This window comes from Triticum dicoccoides, chromosome 6A, assembly GCF_002162155.2.
Source record: "Triticum dicoccoides isolate Atlit2015 ecotype Zavitan chromosome 6A, WEW_v2.0, whole genome shotgun sequence".
NCBI lineage: Eukaryota > Viridiplantae > Streptophyta > Magnoliopsida > Poales > Poaceae > Triticum > Triticum dicoccoides.
The window spans coordinates 318,319,302-318,347,146 of record NC_041390.1 but is presented as its reverse complement, the minus strand read 5'-3'; positions in this window follow the sequence as shown (position 1 = coordinate 318,347,146).

Here is a 27,845-nt window from a genome sequence, read left to right as displayed (position 1 = left end):
GAATGATGTGATTGACTTGACCCATTTCGCCAGCTTAGCACTTGACCGTTTTAGTTAACTGCTATTGCTTTCTTCATGACTTATACATGTTCCTATGACTATAAGATTATGTAACTCCCGATTACCGGAGGAACTCTTCGTGTGCTACCAAACGTCACAACGTAACTGGGTGATTATAAAGGTGCTCTACAGGTGTCTCTGATAGTACTTGTTGAGTTGACATAGATCAAGATTAGGATTTGTCACTCCGATTGTCGGAGAGGTATCTCTGGGCCCACTCGGTAATGCACATCACTATAAAGCCTTGCAAGCGTTGTAACTAATGAGTTAGTTGCAGGATGATGCATTACAGAACGAGTAAAGAAACTTTTCGGTAACAAGATTGAACTAGGTATTGAGATACCGACGATCGAATCTCGGGCAAGTAACACACCGATGACAAAGGGAACAACGTATGCTGTTCTGCGGTTTGACCGATAAAGATCTTCGTAGAATATGTGGGAGCCAAAATGAAAATCCAGGTTCCCCTATTGGTTATTGACCGGAGACGTGTCTCGGTCATGTCTACATAGTTCTCGAACCCGTAGGGTCCGCACACTTAAATTTCGATGACGATCAGTATTATGAGTTTTTGTGTTTTGATGTACCGAAGGTAGTTCGGAGTCCCGGATATGATCACGGACATGAAGAGGAGTCTCAAAATGTTCGAGATGTAAAGATCGATATATTGGACGACTATATTCGGACACTGGAAGTGTTCCGGGTGATTTCGGAGAAAACTGGAGTGCCGGAGGGTTACCGGAACCCCCCGGGAGAAATAATGGTCCTGATGGGCCTTAGTGGAGAGAGAGGGCTGGCGTAGGGAAAGCCGCACGCCCTCCCCCTCTGGTCTGAATAGGACTACGAGATAGGGGCAGCACCCCCCTTTCCTTCTCCATCTCCCCTTCCTTCCCCCTCCTAGTAGGAGTAGGAAAGAGGGGAGTCCTACTCCTACTAGAAGGACTCTTCCTCCTGGCACGCCATAGAGGGCCATCCGGCCTCCCCCTTGCTCCTTTATATATGGGGGCGGGGGCACCTCTAGACACACAAGTTGATCATTGATCCCTTAGCCGTGTGCGGTGCCCCCCTCCACCATAATTCACCTCGATCATATCGTAGCGGTGCTTAGGCGAAGCCCTGCGACGGTAGCAACATCATCACCGTCAGCACACCGTCGTGCTGACGGAACTCTCCTGTGAAGCTCTGCTAGATCAGAGTTCGTGGGACGTCATCGAGTTGAACGTGTGTTGAACTCGGAGGTGTCGTGGGTTCGGTACTTGGATCGGTCGGATCATGAAGACGTTCGACTACATCAACCGCGTTCTCATAACGCTTCCGCTTACGGTCTACGAGGGTACATGGATGATACTCTTCCCTCTCGTTGCTATGCATCATCATGATCTTGTGTGTGCGTAGGAAATTTTTAGAAATTACTACGTTCCCCAACAAAGTGGTCACACCATTCCGACCGAGAAGCCACCTGGGAGCGTGAGGACCGCCTCCGTTCTGAATATCTGAAGTTCTTTCAGTCCTAGATCTCGGGACGAGATCCTCTCGTAGTGGTGGAGTGTTGTAACACCCCGGATGTAACTTGCCATATTTGTAACTCTGACTCTTGCCATTTTCGGCTTTAAGTTATGAGATTCCCTTCGTGGTTGGGTTTTGTCTTCATTTTGCTTCTTGTTCATGTCATGCATTTCATATCATGTCATCATGTGCATCGCATTTGCATTCGTGTTCGTCTCATGCATCCGAGCTTTCTTCCCGTTGTCTGTTTTGCAATCCAACACTCCCACATGCACCGGCGCACCCCTCTTCTCTCTTTTCATGAGCGGGTGTGAAACGTTCTCGGAATGGACCGAGATTTGTCAAGTGGCCTTGGTACACCACCAGTAGACCGGCTGTCAAATTTCGTTCCATTTGGAGGCCGTTTGATGCTCCAACGGTTAACCACGAAAGTCTCTTTTGTGTTGCAGCCCAACACCCCACCAAAACAGCCCAATAACACATCTAAACCATCTCCATGTCCTCCGTCGTCGGATCACGATCGTGTGGGTGAAAACTACACCTCATTTAGACACTCCAAACTCCCTCTACCTATAAAAAGGCCTCCTCCTCCGAAAATTCGGGCGAAACCCTAGTCTTCCCCTTCCTTCGCGTGCTGGACACGTCTGCCCGGCACCGGACACGTCTGCCGCCATCCCCTCGGCGAACTGCACGTCTCCACGTCACCGCGCCGCTGCCCCACCGCCACGCGGGCCCACCAGCCCGAGGTCGGCCCTCCTGGTCCGCGACTGGGCCCGAGCGCCTCGCCGCCGCCTGCTCTCCCGGCGACCTCCACCTCGCCTGAGCCTACCGCCGCCTGCAGTGCACCGCGCCTGCCGCCGCGACCTCGCCGGTCACCGCCACCCGCAGCCTCCACCACGCCCGCGCGCTGTCCTCCGGTGACCGCCCCGGCTGTCCCTCGAGCTCCTCCGGCCGCCGTTCCTTTTCTTCCCAGCCAACTCCGGCCGTTCCTCCGGCGATCCATGAAGTCCGTGCCAACCCAAGATCTAGGAATTTCGGAGGTTGAATTTCTTCTAAGTCGTTTTTCTGCAATATTTTTATGCCTCCTTCATTGTATCATATCTCGCTGATCGTGACTCCGATTCATGCATATGATATATCAAATTGTTCGTCTCATTGAGCACTTCTTGGTAGAGGCATTTACATACATGTTGCTGCCCATTATGATGACTTTTTCATTGATTCAAAGTGCTATAAAATGTTAACTGCTGGTACTTATCAGATCATGGGGTTTTGTCATTTTTGTTGCATTTGATGTGCGCATCATATGAGCTTGAGGTCTACATGTGTTTTGGACTACATCATGCCATCTTTATAGGGGTGCTTGTCTTGTATTTTTGTGATCTATTGACTAGCACAAGCATGCAAACTAGGCTTCGTGATGTTGCTGTTTTTAGGGTCTTGGGATTTTGCTAAGTCTTTTTCCTGCTGTTATTTTGATGCCATGTAAACTTGATGCTACAGTGAGATCTATGGTTATTTTGAGATACTTTAGTAAGGATGTTTTTAACATGTGGTTATGCTCTATCCATCCATGCCCCTGTTTGAAATTATGGAGTGTTCTAGCATGTCTTTTTCTTGCTCTACGTTTGCTATAAAATATTCCTGGCAGAATGTTAACATGTTGATCAATATTGCCATGGTTGTTGCTAGTGATACATGCATCCTATGAACTTACTATTGCCATGGTTAGCTTCATGAACATGTCTTATTACTATTGGTATTCTTATTTTGTCATGCAATGCCTTGTGGTGAGTGGAATGAGCTCACAAAGTTGCTATCATAATTCTGTTTATGCCATGCTTTGTTTTTCTGCTAAGTCTGAAACTGTTAATAGAACTTGCTATGTTTACATGGGTTCCATCATACTTCTGTACCTTTTTGGCTCATGTTCAATAAGGGACTTTTGATCTATGCTTTTAGTAAAATCATGCCATGCCTTTTTTTGCTATGTTATGTTCCTGTAGCATGTTGTTTGCTTGCTCTAAACATTGCTTCCTGATGTTGTTTTTGACATGTTAGTATTTTCACAAAGTCTGTGATGCTGATATCTTTTGCACTTTTGCCATGCTTGTTTGAACCTCTTCTAGTGTGATTTAGCCGTAGCTCAGTGTTCATGTTTTGTCAAGCATCTCTTGTAAATCACAGTCATATTCTTTGTTGCTTTGTTGGAGTGCAATATATTAGTTTCTTGTTGCATTCTAAGTACCATCATGCTGTTAATCGCAGAATTGCGTCATTCTTGTTTTGCTTGCCATTTACAAACTGTGCATCCGTTTCCGGTGATCTTTATATCGATTTAAACCGAAATCATCTCCTCTTTCCTATGGCATAATTGGTTTTCCAAATTGATGCCTTGATCATTCTTTCCTTTCCGGAGCACGCATATGCATTGCATATCGTAACTTGCATATCATGCCATGTATTGCATCATGTTGCTTGTGCATTGCACCGTGATTGATTGTTCTTCCATTGCTTGTGTTCTTGCCTTGGGTAGAGCCAGGAGACGAGTACGTGAATGAGGAACCTGTTGAGTACGCTTACGAGGATCAAGCTTTCTAAAACTCTGAGAACATTGCAAGCAAGATGACCATACCCTCAAAATCACTTCTATCTTTGCTTGCTAGTTGTTTGCTCTATCGCTATGTCACGCTACCTACCACTTGCTTATCATGCCTCCCATATTGCCATGTCAAGCCTCTAACCCACCTTTCCTAGCAAACCGTTGTTTGGCTATGTTACCGCTTTTGCTCAGACCCTTTTATAATGTTGCTAGTTGCAGGTGAAGATGAAGCTTGTTCCATGTTGGAACATGGATATTGTTGGGATATTACTATTATATCTTATTTACTTTAATGCATCTATATACTTGGTAAAGGGGTGAAGGCTCGGCCTTTTGCCTAGTGTTTTGTTCCACTGTTGTCGCCCTAGTTTCCGTCATACCGGTGTTATGTTCCTTGATTTCATGTTCCTTACGTGGTTGGGTGTTATGGGAACCCCTTGACAGTTCTTGAATAAAACTCCTCTAGCAAGGCCCAACCTTGGTTTTAATATTTGCCACCTAATCCTTTTCCCTTGGGTTCCGCAGACTCAAGGGTCATCTTTATTTTAAACCCCTGGGCCAGTGCTCCTCTGAGTGTTGGTTCAACCTCTCAACCGCCAGTGGCCACCAGGGGCAATCTGGGCTGGCCTACCAAAAGTTTGGACAATCCGGTGTGCCCTGAGAACGAGATATGTGCAGCTCCTATTGGGATTTCTCGGCACAGTCGGGCAGCTTTGCTGGTCTTGTTTTACCATTGTCAAAATGTCTGGTAACTGGGATTTCGAGACGGATCGGGTCTTCCCGGGAGAAGGAATATCCTTCATTGACCATGAGAGCTTGTGATGGGCTAAGTTGGGACACCCGTGCAGGGTATTAACTTTCGAGAGCCATGCCCGCGGTTATGTGGCAGATGGGAACTTTTTAATATTCGGTTGTAGAGAACTTGACACTTAACTTAATGAAAATGTATCAACCGCGTGTGTAGCCGTGATGGTCTCTTTTTGGCGGAGTCCGGGAAGTGAACATGGTTCTTGTGTTATGCTTGAACGTAAGTAGTTTCAGGATCACTTCTTGATTACCCCTACCTTCTCGACCGTTGTGTTGCTTCTCTTCTCGCTCTTATTTGCATATGTTAGCCACCATATATGCTTAGTGCTTGCTGCAGCTCCACCTCACTACCTTCTCCTACCGATAAGCTTACATAGTTTTGATCTCGCGAGTGTGAGATTGTTGAGTCCTTGTTACTCACGGATACTTCCAAACAGTTGTAGGTGCCGAGGATACCAGTGCAGGTGACGATACCGAACTCAAGTGGGAGTTTGACGAGGATTCGGGCCGTTACTATGTTTCCTTTCCTGATGATTAGTAGTGGAGCCCAGTTGGGATGATCGGGGATCTAGCATTTGGGGTTGTCTTCCTTTATTTTGGTTCCGTAGTCGGACCTTTGATTGTACCTTGGATGATGTATGGATTATTTATGTGTTGTGTGAAGTGGCGATTGTAAGCCTACTCTTTATCCCTTTCTTATTCAGTACATGGGATGTGTGAAGATTACCCTCTTGTGACAAGCCGACCATGCGGCTATGCCTCTAAGTCGTGCCCCGACACGTGGGAGATATAGCCGCATTGTGGGTGTTACACACTCTGTATAGAAGGAGGCCCAACGGTGTGAAATTGAAGTCTGCCTGCCGAGAATAAGGAAAGGAACTGCTGGCTGAGATTCACAAAGGAATGTGCGGCTCCCATATTGGATCAAGGGAATTAGTTGTGAAAGCATTTCGGCAAGGATTCTATTAACTCACAGCCCTCCAAGACGCGGCCGAGCTAGTCACGAAATGTGAAGCCTGTCAGTTCCATTCCAAGAAAACACACCTGCCTGCCCAAGCTCCTCAAACAATCCCTCTATCATGGCCATTTTCGGTCTGGGGACTCAATATCCTCGGCCCCTTCCCCTGAGCGATCGGGGGCTTTGAATTCTTGTTTGTTGCCATCGACAAGTTTGCAAAGTGTCAGGAAGTGACTACTGTGAGAAAGGTGACTGCTCAGTCAGCTATCAAGTTCTTGAAAGAATTGGTGTGTCGTTTTGGAGTTCCGGCAAGGATCATCGCCGACAACGGCGCCTAGTTCACGAGCCGCACCTTCATGCAATATGTTCATGCCCTCTGTGGCGCATCCCTGGAGCAATGGACATGCTGAGAGGGCCAACGATGAAGTGCTATGCGGACTCAAGACAAGAATTTTTGATACGTTGCAGAAGCAAGGCGGGTGGTGGATCGAGGAGCTGCTGGTAGTTCTCTGGTCCCTTAGAGTGACACCAAACCGAGCTACCGGGCAGACTCCCTTCTCCCTGGTCTATGGGGCAGAAGCAGTTATCCCCACGGAACTCATTTATGGGTCGCCTCAAGTGCTTGCCTATGATGAAGTAGTGCAAGATCAGCACTGGTGTGACGACGCTGTGCTACTCGAGGAGAACCGTCTCTAGGCTGCTATGCGTGTTGCACGGTACTAGCAAGCCCTGCGTCGCTATCATAGCCGCAGGGTTCATGCTCAGAGTTTTGAGGAAGGTGACCTTGTTGTCGGCGTCCTGGCAATAGGGGTATCCAGACTTGCCTGCCTGCGGCCCAGGGCGTGGCTCCTCCAGCGGCCTGGTACGGCCCATCTTCATCAACAACCACTCAAGACCCTCGCGAGGGGCCAAGCCTCACGAGGCGGACAACGCAAGACCTCCTCAGGGGCGGCCTCCCTAGGCTGGCTCTCGAGGAGCGGAAAGATCTATGCAAGGGGCACCTCGCGAGGTTCGCATGACGTGAGCCATGACGACCGAGGCCAGGCGGGCGCCAGCGCACGCAGTGTACCGGTTGCCTCTTTGGTGCTAAAGGGGCAGGCGCAGACGAGGAGTCCCGAGGCATCAGGCAACGGTTTCCATATTGGTGCAATGAGACCAAGACCAGCAGGATGGCAGGATGGAGGTCACCACAGAGCCCACGACAGCGTCACCACCAGAGCCTTTCGTAGGCGAAGACCACCTTTTGTCAGGATAGCTTGTACTAGTTGTCCCCCTTCAAATTGGCCGTTATGGGATCCCTTCCCGCCTAATATTTGGGAAGAGGACCTGGGCCTCTATAAATAGGACTAGCTACCACCATAGAAAGGGGAGAACTCATCTTGGACTGGATCCATTCCACCAAGGCAACCACACAAGATCATTGATCTCGAGAACGCCTCTCCTTAGGAGGTTGTTCTTCCCTTGTACTTGTTCATCCCTAGCCTACAAGGCAATCCACCACACCACACTAGAGTAGGGTATTACACCACATCAGTGGCCCGAACCAGTATAAACTCTTGTGTCCCATGTTCCATGGGTTAGGCGAGCTAGGCCTTGAGATCGTGGTGAGACTGTGAGCTAGGGGGAGAGAGATCTTCATGCGCACCCCAGAGTTCGAACCTCAAGGGTTTTGCCAGAACCCGTAATCCAACATTTGGCGTGCCCTACTTGGGTGCGCCGAAGTTTCACCCCTCCACCGGCTCCACCTCTTTGTTTCGTCCCCATGGCCGGTGCTGCTCCTCTGACTGGATCGACGGGCGACCATGGTGGTGCTAGGGGGCTCAGGACCTTCACCCCCACCTTGCGGCGGGTGCAGTGGCCGAACAAGTTCAAGCCAGAGATGCCGCCTCGCTACGGCGGCGCGGCGGATCCGTCGGCCTTCCTGCTGGCATACGAGGAGGCCGTCCTGGAAGCTGGAGGCAATGACAAGTCCATAGCCAACTGGTTCCCCATGGCCCTCGCTAGCGCACCGCGCGTGTCACGCCCTCGATGCATCTATATCTCCCATGTGTCGAAGCACGACTTCGAGGCATAACCGCATTGAAAGCAATGTCGCAAGTGAGGTAATCTTCACACAACCCATGGAATAAAATAGGGGAAGAAGTTACATAGTTGGCTTACAATCGCCACTTCACACAATTACATGAATAAAGCATTACATCATCCAAATACAATCAAGGTCCGACTACGGAACCAAAATAAAAGAAGAACCCCAAATGCGACAAGGTCCCCGATCGACCCCAACTGGGCTCCACTACTGATCAACTAGAACGAAACACCACAAAGGACAAGATCTTCATCGAGCTCCTCCTGAGCTTGGTTGCGTCAACTGCACGGTCTCATCGGCACCTGCAAGCTGGTTTTGGAAGTATTTGTGAGCCACGGGGACTCAGCAATCTCGCACCCTCGCGATCAAGACTATTTAAGCTTATGGGTAAGGTAAAAGGTATGAGGTGGAGCTGCAGCAAGCGACTAGCATATATGGTGGCTAACATACGCAAATGAGAGCGAGAAGAGAAGGCAAAGCACGGTCGATAAAAGTATGATCAAGAAGTGATCCTGTAACAACCTACGTCAATCATAACTCCAACACCGTGTTCACTTCCCGGACTCCGCCGGAAAGAGACCATCACGGTTACACACGCGGTTGATGCATTTTAAGTAAGGTCAACTTCAGGTTTTCTACAACCGGACGTTAACAAATTCCCATCTGCCCATAACCGCGGGCACGGCTTTCGAAAGTTCAAATCCCTGCAGGGGTGTCCCAACTTAGCCCATGACAAGCTCTCGCGGTCAACGAAGGAATAGACGTCCTCCCGAGACGTTCCGATCAGACTCGGTATCCCGGTTCTACAAGACATTTCGACAGGGTAAAACTAAACTAGCAAAACCACCCAGATGTGCCGACAAATCTCGATAGGAGCTGCACATATCTCGTTCTCAGGGCACACCTGATAAGCAAGACGTCGGGTAAGCCAGCCCAGAGTTGCCCCTGGTAGCCTCGGACATCGCTCAGTTGGACCAACACTTAGAGAAGCACTGGCCCCGGGGGGTTAAAATAAGATGACCCTTGAGCCGGCCGACTCAAGGGAAAGAAAAGGCTAGGTGGCAAATGGTAAAACCAATGTTGGGCCTTGCTGGAGGAGTTTTATTCAAGGCAAATTGTCAAGGGTTTCCAATTATAACCCAACCGCGTAAGGAACGCAAAATCCGGGAACATAACACCGATATGACGGAAACTAGGGCGGCAAGAGTGGAACAAAACACCAGGCATAAGGCCGAGCCTTCCACCCTTTACCAAGTATATAGATGCATTAATTAAATAAGATATATTGTGATATCCCAACAAGTAAACATGTTCCAACCAGGAACAACATCTCCATGTTCCAACAAGGAACAAAACTTCAATCTTCACCTGCAACTAACAACGCAATAAGAGGGGCTGAGCAAAGCGGTAACATAGCCAATCAACGGTTTGCTAGGACAAGGTGGGTTAGAGGCTTGGTTCAATAATATGGGAGGCATGATAAGGAAGTGGTAGGTATCGCAGCATAGGCTTAGCAAAAGAGCGAGTAACTAAGCAAGCAAAGATAGAAGTGATTTCGAGGGTATGGTCATCTTGCCTGAAATCCCGCAAGGACGAAGAACGAGTCCATGAAGAAGACAAACGGACGTAGACGAACGGTTCCTCACAAACACGACATTACCGGATCTATCCCGAAGAAGCAACACCGGAAAGAAGCAAACAACATAGTAAACAACCACCACATAATCATGGCATGATGCACAATCAAGTATGATGCATGTCCGGTTTAATGAAGCATGGCATGGCAAAGTGCACAAACAATACTACAAATTAAGTGGAGCTCAAAATGCATTCAAGTTATTTAGTTCGATCTCATTTATGTACTCAACAATATTAAATGTTGTTAAGCATGTCAAGAGGTGAAGCATGAGTGAAAACATAGTTAGGCATTTTAAATGAGGCCGGAAACATGAAACAACAATTCCGGTATATCCTCATGTGCATTAACAATTTAAAGCAAACAACAATTTTAAACATCTTAATGTCGTTAACATGATGCGGATGACATGTTCAAGTTTTATGCAATTATAAGAAATGTTGACAAGAGCATATTAAGAAGCATTCGTCATCATGGCGGAAATGAAAAGGGGAGCCACGTCAACGATAACAAAATGGTGCCACAGCAACGTTCCGGTTCCGGCAACTCGATTGAGATCCCGGTGCAAAGAAAGTGCGACGGGAGCGTGACATGCGATAGAAGGTGGGGTGCTCCCGGTTACCGGGTTCCCACAGGTTAGTGGCAAGGAAAAAGAGGGGCGACATTATCAAACAAGGGTGCATCTCATACAACATGCATTCATTCACGGGCATCGTTCTGGCGGTTATACCTTCGAAGTGAGCAAACGAGATGGTTCGGGTTCGAGGGGACGTAGTGGAAGTAGACGTTCTCGCAACGGTAGAGGAAGTAGATGTTCACGGTTCGTTGTGGGAAGTAGACGTTCTCGTGGCGACGGTAGTCGTTCCAGGCGCAGGGTGTCGAGGTACTTGGCGATCTTAGGGTTCCAAAGAAGGCGGTAGAGGTACTTGGCGCGTCATAATGTAGTCGAACTTGACGAAAAAATGGGTCTCCTCAGGGACTTGATGCATCCGAGTTCTTCGGGTTTGTAGTAGTACTTGGCGTTCGGAGTCCGGGTCTTGCGGGTGGTGTACTTGGTGCTTGCGGTTCCGAATCTGGGGCTGCATGCGTCCACGGTAACACTGCATGGCGCAAAGAGGCGACGACTTGGGCGGCTCTAGACAAGGACTCGAGCAGCTTGTGTATGAGCTCGATGGGGCTTGGCTGCTGCTCGTCTCCTTCAACAGGTGACAGAACGAAGGCGCAGCGGCACTGAACAGCGAAGCAGCAGCTACAGCAAGGCAGCGGTGCCGTGGTGAGGTCGCAGGCGAGAACGACGACGAACTTGGCACGCTGGAGGTGGAGGGGAACACGACGAGGCGGACGATAGTGGCAAGCTCGCTGGCACGGCTGGTGGCGGAGCTTGCCGGGCGACGGAGGCGCGGCGCTGGCAAAGGGAGGCCACGGTAGAGGAACGGGTCTCCGGCGACGAGGCGCAGCAGCGGCAGCGGCCATGGAGGACGGCGGCGTCGGGGCGGGAATGGCCGCCCGGCTCCGCAAGCTCCTGGCGGAAGAGGAGAAGCTGCAGGGGGCGGAGTTTGGCGGCGTCTCCCTGACGTGTGTGGGGCTGGAAGGAGCAGAGCGGGGACGGCAGGGCGTGGTGCCTCGGTCCTCTCTCTGGTGAAGCAGGGAAGGAGGAGATCGAGGGAGAGGGCGCTACGAGCGAGAGAGAGGGAGGCGCAGGTGGGAACGACCGAACGAGGAGGGGATCGGCCAGGAGATGGAGATCGGGCCTCTCCTGGCGGCACTGGTGGGAAGACGAGGGAAGGGAGTGGGGAGCGAGAAGCTGGGCCTAGGGTTAGGAGAAGTGGCCTTGGAAGCCGGCCTGGGTGCGGGTGATCCAGGTGGGCCCGCGCGGAAAATTGCGTAGGAAGGCCCAGTCCAGGAAACCTTTTCCTTTTCATTACCCTCTGTTTATATAAATAAACAGTTTCAATAAAAGAATAAGGTCAGGGAGCTAGAAGAGAAGTTTTTCGGATATAAAATATCCTCAAACTCCTGGAACTATACTCTATTTGATAAAATTGCCTTGGATATCTTTAGAGGTAGAAAAAGTAAAACAAGTTTAAATATGATCCAAACTTGAGGCATTTTTGAACCTAACCAAAACAACTCCAAAGGATCTGAAATTTGACAGAGAGGTTGAGGGCATGGTCAAGAATTTATAGGAAAAGAATGATAATTAATAGAGAAGGGGAAAATGGCACTTGCAAAAGAAAGGAACTATAAGGAAAAGAGAAGGATATGATGCATGGGACAAAGGCATTGGGATATTTTGCAAGTGTGTTTGCGGTAATTCCAAACGAGTGGAATATTTTTATTTAGCTCCTTAATATTGGGAGGATATGTTATAAAGAGAATCACCATGTGAATTCCCTCGATATAAATGGACCGAAGATCCATGCAATTTATTTAGTTGAGTTACAAAAGATTTATGAGATGATGGCATGATGACATGATGCAATGCACATGATGCAACGAACCAAACAAAACACACGACGAAACCCAGAAACCCTGGAAGGCATCTGCAACTCCGGTCTTGGGGCGTTACAGCGCGCCTGGCTGCTCAACCTGCCAGGATCCTCTATGCCTTCATGGAAGGAGCTGCGCAGCCTTTTTCTCGCACGCTTCGCGGCACTGGCGCCTGTCGCCGTCACGACCCTCCTCGGCGGCTCGCAAGTGCAACCCTCGGACCGCCACACCAAGTAGTTCTTCCGCCAGATTGGCGCTGCCTCTGTGCAGTGGGGAGCCCCTCTGGGATGGGCAGTGCCCAAGGCCGACCTCACCTTTGACTCAGGGGATCACCCCACCACCACTACTAGCTCGAGTGCGCTCCCAATGCTCTGCAGGCCCACCATCTGCAACATAGCCATGACCAAGATTCTCATCAACGGTAGAGCGGGCCTCAACGTGCTCTCCGTGGAAACTTTCGACTTGCTTCACGTGTTGTACGGCTGGCTCTGCCCCACCAATCCTTTCTCCAGAGTTGGTAGTGGGTCCTCCAACCCCCTGCGGCAAATATGCCTTCGATACCCGGGACAACTACCGCACCAAGCTCATTGACTTCGGCATCGCCCACATCGGCCTCCCGCACAACGCCATCCTCGGGTACCCTGCCTTGGCTCAGTTCATGGAAGCGACCCATCCAGCCTATAACCTCATGAAGATGCCGGGCAGCAGTGACATCCTCACCGTGGCTGGAGACACCAAGGAATCTCTGGCAGCCCTCAAGCTTGCCTTCAGGGCCGCAGCGGCAGTGCACCCGGCCGACGAAGCCAACCCAGTGGCTAAGGAGGCTGCGTCGGCAAAGAAGAAGCGGTTGTTCACTCAAGATCGGGCCGAAAATGAAGCAAGTGCCGGTCGAGGAAGATGGATCCAAGGGAGCCACCTTCACCATAGGCGCCAACCTCGACCTGGATCAAGAGGAGGCATTGGTGAAGTTCTTGCGCGCGAACAGGGAGGTATGCGCCTGGGAACGCAAGCAGCTGGTAGGGGTGCCAAAGGGGGTAATTGAGCATCACATAAGGGTGTGCCCCAATGTGCGCCCTGTGAAGCAGAAGGCGGGATGATAGACCAGGGAGAAGCAATCCTTCATCATCCAGGAAACTCGCAAGCTAGAAGCAGAAGGCGTCATTCGCGAGTTCTGATACCCGGAGTGGCTGGCGAACCCCGTCGTCATGCCAAAGAAAGGTGGGAAGGAACGCATGTGTGTTGACTTCACCAAGATCAACAAGGCCTGTCCCCAAGACCCATTCCCGCTTCCGCGCATCGACCCGATCGTCGACTCCACTGCCGAGTGCGACCTATTGTGTTTCCTAGACCTGTTCTCGGGCTACCACCAGATCAAGATGGCGGTCGAGGACGTGGAGAAGACCGCCTTCTTGACCCCGTGCGGAGTGTACTGTTACACCTACACGCCTTTCGGACTATGCAGCGCGGGGGCGACCTTCCAGTGGCTGATGCACATCACCCTGGGTCAGCAGCTCGGCAGAAACGCTGAAGCCTACGTCGACGACATCGTGGTAATCTCGGAGGCAAGAACCCTAATTTAGGACCTGGAGGAGACCTTCGCTAGCCTGCGCCATGTAGATTTGCGGCTCAACCCGGAGAAGTGTGTGTTCAGTGTCCCCTGTGGCAAGCTACTGGGTTTCCTCATGTCTCACAGGGGGATCGAGGCTAACCCCAAGAAGGTCAAGGCAATAGAAGACATGAGCCGACCAAAACTCTCAACAAAATGCAGAAGCTTGCAGGATGCATGGCCTCGTTGGGGCACTTCATCTCCAAGCTGGCGGAGCGTGCCCTGCCATTCTGCAAGTTGATGAAGAAGAAGGGCCTGTTCAAATGGACCCCAGAGGCAGATCTGGTGTTTCAAGACCTCAAGAGATACCTAACCAGCCCACCGGTGATGGTGGCACCTTGCCCCCTCGAGCCTCTGGTGGACTATCTGGCCGCTAGGCCTCACTCCGCTAGCGCACCATTGGTGGCAGTTCGGGAGGAGCGTTGGGCCAAGAACCTGCAGCGCAATGCCCCGCCCTCAGCTGGAATGGTGCGGTCACAAGACGTCACCGCTAAGGCCAAGATGATGCCCATAGACGATCATGCCCCATAAGATGATGTTCAAGGGCCGACAGAGGCCCCGAAGGGTGACCAAGCTCTAGAGGTCACCCCACCTCCGGAGGTGTCGCAACCCCCAGCAGCTGTGGACTCCATCGACGCTCCTGCCTTCGTCGAGCACCCGATGTATTTCATCAGCATGGTATTACGTGACGCAAGGGCGTGGTACCCCATGCCCCAGAAGTTTCTGCTCGCGCTCCTGGTGGCCTCAGACAAGCTGGGCCATTACTTCCAAGGCCACCCGATCAAGGTCATCTCTGCTTACCCACTAGAGAGGGTGCTCCGGAGCCCTAATGCCGCAGGAAGGGTCGCCGAGTGGAACATCGAACTTCAGGCATTTCAGCTCAAGTTCAGCACAACCTGGGTCATCAAGGGAGCCGCCCTAGCTGACTTCGGAGCCGAATGGACTGACCCCCCGCAACCTGAAGTTGGCGAGAGCCTATCTCTTCGCCAGGAAGTGAAGCACCAGATGGTTGGGTCATGTACTTCGACGGCACCTTCGCACGCCAAGGCACGGGGGCTGGCGCTGTGCTCATCTCGCCCACCCAAGACAAGCTATACTATGTTGTGCAGCTCTGCTTCCAGCAGGGTGAGAAAGTGTCCAACAACATTGCGGAATACAAGTGGTTGATCATCGACCTCAAGGCAGCGGCGGCCTTGGGGGTGAAGTGTCGGTGTCAAAACCGGTGGATCTCGGGTAGGGGGTCCCAAACTGTGCGCCTAAGGCAGATGGTAACAGGAGGCAGGGGACATGATGTTTACCCAGGTTCGGGCCCTCTCGGTGGAGGTAATACCCTACGTCCTGCTTGATTGATCTTGATGATATGTGTATTACAAGAGTTGATCTACCACGAGATCGTAGAGGCTAAACCCTAGAAGGTAGCCTATGGTATGATTGTTGTTGTACTATGGACTAAACCCTCTGGTTTATATAGACACCGGAGGGGGCTAGGGTTACACAGAGTCGGTTACAAGGGAGGAGATCTACATATCCGTATTGCCAAGCTTACCTTACACGCCAAGGAAAGTCCCATCTAGACACGAGAAAAAGTCTTCAATCTTCTATCTTCGTAGTCCAACAGTCCGGCCAAAGGATATAGTCCGGCTGTCCGGAGACCACCTAATCCAGGACTCCCTCAGTAGCCACTGAACCAGGCTTCAATGACAATGAGTCCGGCGCACCGATTTGTCTTCGGCATTGCAAGGCGGGTTCTTCCTCCGAATACTCCATGGAAGATTTTGGACACAAGGACAATGTCCGGCTCTGCAAAATAAATTCCACATACCACCATAGAGAGAATAATATTTCCACAAATCTAATCTGCTGACACGCTTGATACCATGACACTATACTGCGGCCCAGTCATTATTCGAACCGTTTTTCTCAACTAGCACTGCACATATCGAGGTGGTTTTCTTGACAAGTCTTGTCAAAGAAAAGATCGTGTCCCCTTATCACGGGATTCTCTTCAATACGGGTATGGGTAACCCAACCATGCCATCAATTACGGCATTTGGGGAATAAGCGATTTTACCAGGTAAGTGGGGAGGCGTATCGCCTCTTACGCCCTTATAAAGGGACAAAGATTCACCCTTTTTACCCACGCCTTCTTCATCCTTGCTTATCCATTCTCACGCACTCGAGCTCCAGCGCCCAAGTTCGCGTCTTTCTTCTCAAACCACTCCAAGCATGCCCGGAGCGGGAGGCAAGTGGATGGTCTCCTCCTTCATGGAGGAGCACATCGCAAAGCTACGGGAAGCCGGATATCTGGCCGCGGACAACGCGCACCGGCTACCAGATGCGGGGCAGATCGTCCCTTCGCCCCCACCCCATGAGAGGGTAGTTTTCCTTACCCACTTTGTCCGGGGACTGGGATTTCTCCTTCACCCGTTAATCCGCGGGCTCGTGTTCTACTATGGGCTGGATTTTCATGATCTGGCCCCCAATTTCATCCTCAACATCTCGGCGTTTATCGTCGTGTGCGAGGCTTTCCTCCGCATTAGGCCCCGCTTCGGCCTGTGGCTGAAGACCTTCAATGTTAAACCTAAGGTGGTGGTCGGCCAGCAAGCGGAGTGTGGAGGCGCCATGGTGGGCAAAATACCTAACGTCACCTGGCTCGAAGGCTCCTACATGGAGACCATAAAGGGGTGGCAATCGTGGTGGTTCTACATCACCGAGCTGCACGACACCAACTGGGTGGCGGCCCCCGAATTTCGATCCGAAATCCCCACGCGGCTCACCTCGTGGAAAGAGAAGGGCCTGTCCTAGGGTTCCTAGGTAGAGCTGACCGGACTCCAGACCTACATCAAGAACATAATGAGCAAGAAAATCAATCTCGTCAACATGGTCCAGGTCATGCTCTTCCGCCGGATTCTCCCGTGTCAACGGGTATTCAACTTGTGGGAGTTCGACCCGGCCGAGCACCAGACGCTGCGAGAGCTCTTCAACACGACGCACAAGGACGTCTGGAAGGTTTTGTTCAAGGGCGTTGAGGTACCTCCTCCCCTTACTGAGGACCGCGGACTCAGCGCAAAGCGCCATGCCAATCCAGTAAGTTTTTGTATCTCACAGGATATTTATTTGCCCCAGTTTTAATCATGTGCGGGATATAAGCTTCCATGCCATTAACAGGACTGGGTGGAGATAGCGGAGTGGATCAATCACCCATCCACCCTGCCTGAAGATCCTGCAGATGCTCTCCTAATGGAGACGCTGGTTCTGGCGCCTTACGAGGTGCCGATTAAGAAGGCCAAGAAGAAGGCCACGGGGACCCGAAAGGGTCTCCGGCGCAAGGTTATATCGGACACATCGTCCGATAACTCCAACGCGCCCTCCTCCCACGAAAACGACGAGGAGGAAGAGGAAAGTTCTCCTCCCTTAGCTGGGGGAGACAAGAAAAGGAAGGCCGACCCAACCGAGGATGCTGAAGGGTCCAAGAAGGGAAGGACCCTCCTTCCGGACTGCTCCACGACGGCCGCCTACAGCGGCGACGAGTGGTTACCCAGGGAGAAGACCCTGGCGAAGTCGTAAGTATCCGGATGCCATAGTAATTCATGGTATGTTTTATTGCACTGCTTCTTCTTACGCCGAATATGATTACGCAGTCCGTCCCGAGCCCGTCTTGACGTATCTTCGTCGGACGGTTCTTTGGACTCGTCGGATATGAATAGCGATTCACTTCCGACCGCCTCCACCCCTTGCCCTACGAACAACGTGGAGGTGTTGTCTAAAAAGGCATCAAGCCGAGGGGAGGTAGTCTTGGGGGCGCCTCGAGGAGACCTTCCGGACCCTGGGCGCAAAGGGAGGAAGACTCCCACGGGATCCAAGTTCGGCCCCTAGCTGAACATTGCGCCGGAACCTTCGGTGGTTCCGGACTACGGCAGGCGATCCCCCGTTAAAAGGGGCAAGTCGCCCGTGCCGGTGGCCTCTGTCCATCTAGAGGCACCGGACAACTTGCTAGAAGCGCTTCCCAGCGCTTCCATTGACGAAGAGCACCGCACTATCATGAGTGCGGCGATTGAGAAAGTTCAGTCCGCCAAAAACAGACTGAACGAAGCTTGCGCTAGCCTCCTAACAGGCTTTGAGGTAAGCAATCAAAATATAGGAAAATATTATCGCCTAGACAGTAGCCCCTGATTCTATGTTTGCCGTTCGCGAAGAAAGGCCGAATAGAGGATCAAATAATGACTCAGGATTCTAATCAGAATATGTCTATGTGCATATGCAGGCTTCACTGCTGGCCGCTACCGCATGTACTACGGAGGTCACTGCACTGAAGCATGACCTTGAGCGGTCCAAAGACGAGCTCGGCCTTACCAAGAGGCAGCTCGAGGAGAGCAAAGGTAAGCAATACCTTGTCTATATATTAAAAAGAAATTCGGTCGTAAGTAATAGGATCATTATGAATTTGTTAGCGGCCACAACTGAGGTGGCCACCCTGAAGAAGGCGATCTTCAAGGACGAAGACAAAGCGGCCAAGAAGCGCATTGAGCGGGAAAAGCAAGAAGCCCGGGTAGGCGAGGTGCAGCAAGAGCTCGAGGCTCTCGCCACAAAACACGAGTCCTTGGGGCTTGACTCTAAGACGCGAGAGTCCGAGCTTGCGAAGGCGCTCGAAAGCGCATGGAGCACCAAGGCTGAAGCCCACAAGGCCCTCCAGGAGATGGATGCGGTGAAGAAGATAGCAGCGGGTAAGGCATTCATTATGCAAAGCAAGCATGTGAAGGAAACTTTCCTTTTACTTACCCGAGTTCGGAGCTTTTCAGGAGCGTTTGTAGATCTTCCCCGCAGTGTATTGGATGCCGCGGAGTTTTACCGAGCTGAGGAGGGGAGCTCAACGAAAAAGTTGTTCTGGTCTCAGTATACTGGGACCGAACACCCAATGCCCTTGAGCGACCAGCTGAAGCAACTGGTCGAGCTTCACAAGGCGGCCGAACAGGCCATGAAGGGTCTTATAGTACGGATGTGGCCTGGCGACCCCCTGCCTTGCAGCTACTTCGGTATGGTGATGCGGCTCGTAGATGCCTGCCCACGGCTTGAAGTTATAAAGTGGTCCATCTGCATCGAGGGTTCGTGCAGGGCTTTTGCCCGAGTGAAGGTGCACTAGGCGAAGCTGGACGCCATAAAGCCGGTGAAGGAGGGGCCGCCGAGGGCAAGGAGCATCGCTGCCCCGAAATGTATTATGACAATGTCCTGAAGGGTTCCCGCCTTGTGGCGGAGGAATGTGCAAGAGATGTAATTTTTGAATGAACGTGCTCACGTGATCCTGTAATATGAAATGAGTTCATTTCCGCTATGCAACGCTTTTTTAATTTAAAATATTACCTTGTGTGCGGCCGTTTATAAAATTTGAGAGTTGGCAAGTCGTCGGCTTCTGCCCCCATGTAACTAGTACTGGAGTGTTCGGGATAAACCTGAGCACTCTTTATCCCAATTTTGGGTCCTTCGAAGGAGGTGTTAAGCACAACGAACTAGGCAGTCAGACTATAAGGCTTTATCACTCTCAGTTAGCCATAGAAGTCTACAATTTTAAATTTTGGCAAAGCCCATAGTATTCGGAAGGCTGGATTGGGGGCGCTATATACACCTAAGTCGGACAAGGCTGACTCCTCGCCCGAAGCGGAAAAAGTCCTTAAGGACTTGAGACCTCTCGAACAACAACCAGCTCTCGCCTTATCATGACAGTCAGTTTTCGGCTTTCTCTACTGAGGTGCTCGTCCGAAAGAACCTGGACATAATCGCAGTAGTTCTCCCAGTGCTACCTTAGCTGATATAGAGGAACATAAGGTACCAAGATATGGGAGCCGGGCAAACCCAACTATTGACCCAAGACATGATTCGGAGTTGATGCATATAATGCTATAAGTTCGGGGTGCCGAAGTGTCAAAAGTGTTCGGACTTCTCATACCGTATTATGGGGTAAACGAAAGCCCCTAGCGTACTGACCGTACCAGAATGTATGGGTGCAAGTTGTCATAAATGAACATATAAGAAAAAAAGGATGAATAATGCAATAATAGACTAATGCTATGCATTGTTATTTAAATAATACGTCGAAGCGTACTGATACAAGTAGCGCAATAAGCAAAAAATAGGACTATTTGACATGTCCTATCCAAGGGCAAGCTGCATAAGGATAGTAAAAAGCGGGTATATCGATTAATATTAGAGACCACCTGGGGGTTCGCTTGTACGTCTTAGTTTCTTGCCTCCTTGGTTGTTCCTTCCCATAATTGTATCCGGCAATCCTACTGCCGGAAAGGGGTTCCAGAGAGTATGCTCCTGAAAGAGAAAAAATGATAAAGGTATGCAGCCCCTAGGGTGGTTAAGCCGCATTGCGGGACGTGCCCTGATCGTGCCCCCGCTGATGCCCATGGTATTTTTAGTGCGTAATTATGTACGCGCGGCACGGGTTTTGTTGCTTGAATGGGACTAGGACGGGGGCCGAATTGCTAGACGAGCTCTGAACGTGCCAGGCGATCCTATTATAAGTTACTCCAGACTTGCTTGACAGTGTCCGGGGGCTGTACCGCCGAATTAGCGGTTTGCCTTAGAAGGCTGCTTTGTGCTTCTACTGCGAGGGCCATAGTGTGCTCTTCCGTGCGAAGCGAGCATTTTGTATTTCCATTGACTGTTATGACCCACCTAGGTCCTGGCATCTTGGCTTGAGGTATGCATAATGTGGTACCGCATTGAATTTTGCAAATGCGGTTCGCCCGAGCAGTGAGTGATAGCCACTTCGGAACGTGACGATATCGAAGATTAACTCCTCGCTTCGGAAGTTGTCCGGAGATCCGAAGACCACTTCCAGTATGATTGTGCCCGTTCAACGGGCCTCTACACCTGGGATGACGCCCTTAAAGGTGGTATTGGTGGGTTTGATCCTCGAGGGATCTATACCCATTTTGCGCACTATGTCCTGATAGAGCAGGTTCAGGCTACTGTCGCCATCCATAAGGACTCGAGTGAGGTGAAATCCATCAATGAACAATAGGAGTGTTGTGTTATTTTTTGTTATTTTTTGGGGTTCGTTCCGACATTTTTATGGATTAAGTGAGTTTTCAATGCATTTATGTGCATAATTCAAATTTGAACTACATGCACATGCTACGGTGCATATAAATTGGTTGAAAAATCAAATCTTTGGTCCCTGGGTGCAAGCATAGGTCCCATGCAAGAAATGGGAATGAATGTCAAGCACCGGGCCACCGTCACTCAGCCGCAAACATTGAGATACCTGGCTTTTTAATTCTAGTAAATCCAAAACTCGTCTGAAATTCATGAAACTTGGCATGCTATCATGGAGTGGCATCAACATGTCGTGGTAAAGTTTTTGTCCCATTTGGGGCAGGTTTGGGTATATGCTTCTCACAAACTAGAGCTTCTCACAACAAGCATGATGGTTTTCGTAGGGAATGCAACAACTTTGGGGCCGAAACAATATCCATTGCCTCTAATTGCTTTAAAATTCTTTCTTGTGTCAACATAAAACAAACAGGAGTGTTGTGTTATTTTTTGTGATTTTTCGGGGTTCGTTTGGACATTTTTATGCATTAAGTGAGTTTTCAATGCATTTATGTGCATCTTTCAAATTTGAACTACATCCACATGCTTCGGTTCATATAAATTGGTTGAAAAATCAAATATTTGGTCCTTGGGTGCATGCTTAGGTCCCATGCAAGAAATGGGAATGAATTTCAAGCACCGTGCCACCGTCACTCGGCCGCAAACACTGAGATACCTCGTTTTTAAATTATATTGAACCCAAAAGTCGTCAGAAATTCATGAAAGTTGGCATGGTATCATGGAGCGGCATCAACATGCCGTGGTAAAGTTTTTGTCCCATTTGGGGCAGGTTTGGGTATATGCTTCTCACAAACCAGAGCTTCTCACAACAAGCATGATGGTTATGGTAGGGAACGCCCCAACTTTGGGGCGAAATGACATCCATTGCCTCTAATTGCTTTCAATTTTTTTCTCGTGTCAACATAGAACAACAGGAGTGTTGTGTTATTTTTTGTGATTTTTCATGGTTCATTTGGACATTTTTATGCATGAAGTGAGTTTTCAATGCATTTATGTGCATAATTCAAATTTGAACTACATGCACATGCTCTAGCGCATATAAATTGGTTGAAAAATCAAATCTTTGGTCCTTGGGTGCATGCTTAGGTCCCATGCAAGAAATGGGAATGAATGTCAAGCACCGTGCCACCGTCACTCGGCCGCTAACATTGAGGTACCTAGTTTTCAAATTCTACTAAATCCAAAACTCGTCTGAAATTCATGAAACTTGGCAAGCTATCATGGAGTGGCATCAACATGTCATGGTAAAGTTTTTGTCCCATTTGGGGCAGGTTTGGGTATATGCTTCTCACAAACTAGAGCTTCTCACAACAAGCATGATGGTTTTGGTAGGGAACGGCCCAACTTTGGGGGCAAAACGATATCCATTGCCTCTAATTGCTTTCAATTTTTTCTCCTGTCAACATAGAACAACATGAGTGTTGTGTTATTTTTATGATTTTTTGGGGTTCGTTTGGACATTTTTATGCATTAAGTGAGTTTTCAATGCATTTATGTCCAACATTCAAATTTGAACTACATGCAGATGCTCCGGTGCATATAAATTCCTTGAAAAATGAAATTTTGGTCCTTGGGTGCATGCTTAGGTCCCATGCAAGAAATGGGAATGAATGTCAATCACCGTGCCACCGTCACTCAGCCGCAAACATTGAGATACCTGGTTTTTTAATTCTAGTAAATCCAAAACTCGTCTGAAATTCATGAAACTTGGCATGCTATCAGGGAGTGGCATCAACATGTCGTGGTAAAGTTTTTGTCCCATTTGGGGAAGGTTTGGGTATATGCTTCTCAAAAACTAGAGCTTCTCACAACAAGCATGAAGGTTTTGGTAGGGAATGCCCCAACTTTGGGGCCGAAACGATATCCATTGCCTCTAATTGCTTTCAACTTTTTTCTCGTGTCAACATAGAATAACAGGAGTGTTGTGTTATTTTTTGTGATTTTTGGTGTTCGTTTGGGTATTTTTATGCATTAAGTGAGTTTTCAATGCATTTATGTGCATGATTCAAATTTGAACTACATGCACATGCTTCAGTGCATATAAATTGGTTGAAAAATCAAATCTTTGTTCCTTGGGTGCATGCTTAGGTCCCATGCAAGAAATGGGAATGAATGTCAAGCACCGTGCCACCGTCACTCGGCCGCAAACATTGAGATACCTGGTTTTTAAATTCTAGTGAATCCAAAAGTCGTCAGAAATTCATGAAAGTTGGCATGCTATCATGGAGCGGCATCAACATGCCATGGTAATGTTTTTGTCCCATTTGGGGCAGGTTTGGGTATATGCTTCTCACAAACCAAAGCTTCTCACAACAAGCATGATGGTTTTGGTAGGGAACGCCACAACTTTGGGGGCGAAATGATATCCATTGTGTCGGATTTCGGGTTCCGGCAGACCCTTGAGGTTCGAACACTGGGGTGCGCGCGGAGATCTCTCCTCTACCAATCTACGTCCGATCTCCTCGTGTGATCTAAGGCTGAAACAACGAACAACACAAGGGACACGAGGTTGATACTAGTTCAGGCCACTATCGGCGTTCTGGGAACAGGGGCCCCTAGACTTGCCTGCCTGCGGCCTGCGACGTGGCTCAAAAGGGGGCCCGGCACGGCCCATCTTCACCAACGCAAGACTCAGGACCCTTGCGAGGGGCCAAGCGTTGCGGGGAGGACGACACGGACCTTCCTTAGGCGCGGCCTCGTCAGGCTGGCTCGTGAGGAGGCAGAGAGATCAAGGCGGGGTACCTCGCGAGGTGCCCATGACGCAAGCCATGACGACTCAAGGCGCCAGGCGGGTGCCAGCCCGCGCAGCGTCCTCCTTTCCTCTTTGGTGCAAAGGGGGCAAGCGCAGCCGCGGAGTACCCAGGCATCGGGCAAAGGTTCCCATTTCGGTGCAACGAGACCAGGACCAGGAGGACTACAAGAAGGAGGTCACCGCGGAGCCCAAGACGGTGTCATCACCAGAGCTTTGCGCAGGCGAAGACTGCTTTTGTCAGGATAGTTGATACTTGTTGTCCCCCTTCAAATTAGCCTTCCATTGTTGGCTCCCTTCCCGCTCGATATTTGGGAAGAGGACCAAGGCCTCTATAAATAGGACCAGCCACCCACATGGCAAAAGGGGGGGGGGGTTCGGTTCGGTTGGTTGACTAGAGAGAAAGAGAGAGAGAGAGAGAAGAGTGGCTGAACTCCTCCCAGTAGTTCATCACCCCAGCCAAGAACAGACCCTCGCGAGGCTGTTCTTCTTTGTATGGTTCATCATCATCAGCCCGAGAGGCAATCCACCCACCACAAACTAGAGTAGGGTATTACACCACAATGGTGGCCCGAACTAGTATAAACCTTGTGTCTCTTGTGTTGTTCTTTCAGTAGTTTAGATCCTTGCGAGATGGAGGGGTAGAAGGCGTAATCTCCGCGCGCACCCCAGTGTTCGAACCTTAAGGGTCTGCCGGAACCCGAAATCTGACATTTGGCGCGCCAGGTAGGGGTGCGCCGGAATTCGTCTTCCACTGCTCCGTGCCCCGTCGCGTCGTCATCACCATGCCCGGCAACCAAGAGGGCAACCCTGACCCGTGGGCCGCGTGGCCCACCCGCACGGAACCGCTCGCCTCGGGCAACCCTGTGCCCCAAGCAGCTCGCAGTCCGCAGGGCGCTGCGGGCCACGGGCGACGCGGACAGACTTCAGCAACTCTTACACCACGGCAGGCACGGTCGGCAGCAAGGGCCTCCAACCACGCTGCGACTGCGACACCGTACACCCGCCGGGAGCAGGCGAACTCAAGGGCCATGCTAACGGTGGCCCGAGAGCTGCTGCGATGCAGACTGCTGGAGGGCGGCCGCGACGTACTGCTGGAGCGAGTGGCGGAGCTCCTAGGCTTTGCCGCCTCGGGGGCTCACCCCTTCTCCACCCAGCTCCCATCTCAAGCCCAGGGCGACCCGCGCGGGGGCTCTGCGCGCACCCGCGGACCCCAAGGCTACTCCGATGCCAGCGAAGCCATCAGCACCGGACCGGTGGCGGCGCTGCCCCCGCCCCCGGCCCGCGATGAAGAAGGACTCAACGTGACCCGCGGCCCCAGCGGGCGGCCGCGCTGCCACCTCGCAGTGGGCGTGGCTGGCGGGACCGCGTGGCATACGGGGCATCGCGGCGTGGCATTCGGGATGACGGCGCCGGAGGAGTACGTGCCCCTCATGATGGACCAAGGACACCTTCACGAGAGCGGGCAAGGTTCGCTCCTCAGCCCGAGCTGGGGGACGAGGCACTGGAAGCTGAACCTTCCCAGGAGCCCTGGGACGGTCCCGGTGGCCACGCTGGAGGCAACGATTATCGGGCACCGCTAATTCTTCAGGAGCTGGTATACGCTAACCATGGATCGCAGGAGGTGCAGGTCGCCGCGGCAAGCAGCTGCCCCGCTCCCACAGTCTCCTACCCCACGGGAGGAGGGCGCAGGGGGCTGCAGGAGAGGGGCAGGGATCCGACATCACCACTGCAGCGTTCGGAGCAAGGTGTTCTCAGGAGATAGGCCCTCTCCTGGGGAGGAGCCTCAGGGCCTGCCCCTGGCAGAGCACCCGTGGTCGTCAGGGGAACCGCTGGCGACCGCTCTACCCCATCGGGCGGCGTCCTGGATTCCAGTCGTTGCTGATGGCACTAGAGTGTGGCGCAAGGCGGGGCCCTCGTCTGGCGATATGAAGCAAGGCCAGGACCTGTGAAGAAGGCCCAGTGCCTGTGAAGCTCGCCGCCCCGTGACACTCTCACGTAATAATGAGTGGGGCTATACACGCCCCGGAGTCTCATGGGTGCCGGCCTCAGGCCCTGGGGTCCCTCCCACGCCCAGTGGCAGCACTTAGCTCCGCGCTGGTGAGAAGACGTCCAAGAATAGACTAGGTGCCGGACTCGGCCTTTTGTTTGCTTTCGTTGCCTTTCCCTTTGGCTGTATCTTTCCCCCGCTGGATTTAAGTTGGATTCAAATTTGAGATTTGTGTGTGTTCGGGGAAGGGGTGCTTATTCTCCTTCGAGCCATTTCTCGCGTTCTGGTTACCGTTCGCCACAGCTGCCTCCCCTCGCGAGCCCCTCGCGAGTCGGGTCAGGCCTGGCTCGCGTGTAACCCAACTGCCGCTATTACTCCCTCTCGGGAGGATTCTCGGGAGCCTGCGGAGGCTGTCCTGTTTGGAGAAGGGCCAGAGCCTGTGAAGCAAGGTGAGTGCCTGTGAAGCTATTGCGTTCAGGAGAAGGCCCAGCGCCTGTGAAGCAAGGCGAGTGCCTGTGAAGCTATTGCGTTCAGGAGAAGGCCCAAAGCCTGTGAAGCAAGGCGAGTGCCTGTGAAGCTATTGCGTTCAGGAGAAGGCCCAGAGCCTATGAAGCAAGGCGAGTGCCTGTGAAGCTATTGCGTTCACGAGAAGGCCCAGAGCCTGTGAAGCAAGGCGAGTGCCTGTGAAGCGATTGCGTTCAGGAGAAGGCCCAGAGCCTGTGAAGCAAGGCGAGTGCCTGTGAAGCCATTGCGTTCAGGAGAAGGCCCAGAGCCTGTGAAGCAAGGCGAGTGCCTATGAAGCTATTGCTTTCAGGAGAAGGCCCAGAGCCTGTGAAGCAAGGCGAGCGCCTGTGAAGCTATTGCGTTTGGGAAAAGGCCCAGAGCCTGTGCAAGGCGAGTGCCTGTGAAGCCGTCGCATTTGGGAAAAGGCCCGGAGCCTGTGGAAAAGGCCAACGCCCGTGAAGCCCCCCGCCGGCGACACTCTCATACCCTACGGATTCAACTAAAGAACACCCAAGACGTCACGTCCTCCCACAGGCTGCTGCGGGGCTTGCGCGAAACAAAGGTAAACCAGCCAACCTCCAGGCACGGGCGCTCGTGCGATATGACAACTACCAATACGATGAACACAGGTTTTACATGAGGGGCTTCCCCTCCCAAAATGCTCTCACAGCCATCAGGTCAAAGACCTGAGTTCTATTCATGCAGGGTAAAAAAGATAGGAGCGATACCCGCTCAGTCGGACCAATCCCCCAATGCGTCCTCAGAAGCGCCTCCCGAGCCGTCGCTGGCGTCGCCGAACTCGCCATCGTTGTCTGCGCCTCCACCAGCGGCGTCAGGGCCGTTCGCTGCACCGCCCTCGTCAGCGGCCACGATCACATCGTCATCATCCGAAGCGAAGGCCCTAACAAGGGCGTCCACGTTGTCTTCCACCCAGCGCGCCAGATTGCCTCGGACGGCCCGGGGAACCGGGGCGATGACGGCGTCAAAATCGAAGTGGGGATCCATGTTCAGGAGATGACTGAAGACACGGGAAAAGGCACGCCCGAGCAAGGCGCGGCTCCTCTCTTCCACCAACCTGTTAGCCCTGGCCGACCGCGCCTCCAGCTGCGTCACCACGGCGGTGAAGAACTGAAGGTTGCCAGCATAGTTCACGTGCTCGAGGACCTGCCGCTGACGTATCTCATCCGTGTTCTAGCGCGCGACGCCCCTAGTCTCCTCCACCCGCTGGCGAAGACGGAGCACCTCGGCGTGGGAGGCGGCTAACTCCCCTTGTGCTACCTCAAGGGCGGCCCGGGAGGCGTCGGCCAGCCGCGTCACCTCCTCCCGCTTGACCCTCAAGGCTGCGGTCCTCCCTTCAGCTTCGACCTAGATCAACTCCAGCCTCCCCTCGAACTCGCGCTCGAGATCTTGGCGTGCCATCGCCACCCGACGTCCGACCTCTTCTAGGACACGAGCTTCCCATGCTGCGACCTCGTCCTCCGCCTACGTCACCAAGCGCTCCCTCGTCTCCAGCTGCTCGTACTCGCGGGTGCGTTCGGCAGCTTCCAGAGTCAACGCTTCTTCACGCTTCAGGAGCTCAGCTGGGTCGCCAGAGGCCACCCGCATCGACGCAAGGGCCGACTCGCGCAGCTCCGCTTGCTCCTCTAGTGAGTGACACCAAGCCAAAAGTTCCTGAGCCCGCTCCTCCACCGCCTCTCGCCGCCGATAAGCTCTCTGGGCCTCCTTGGCAGCC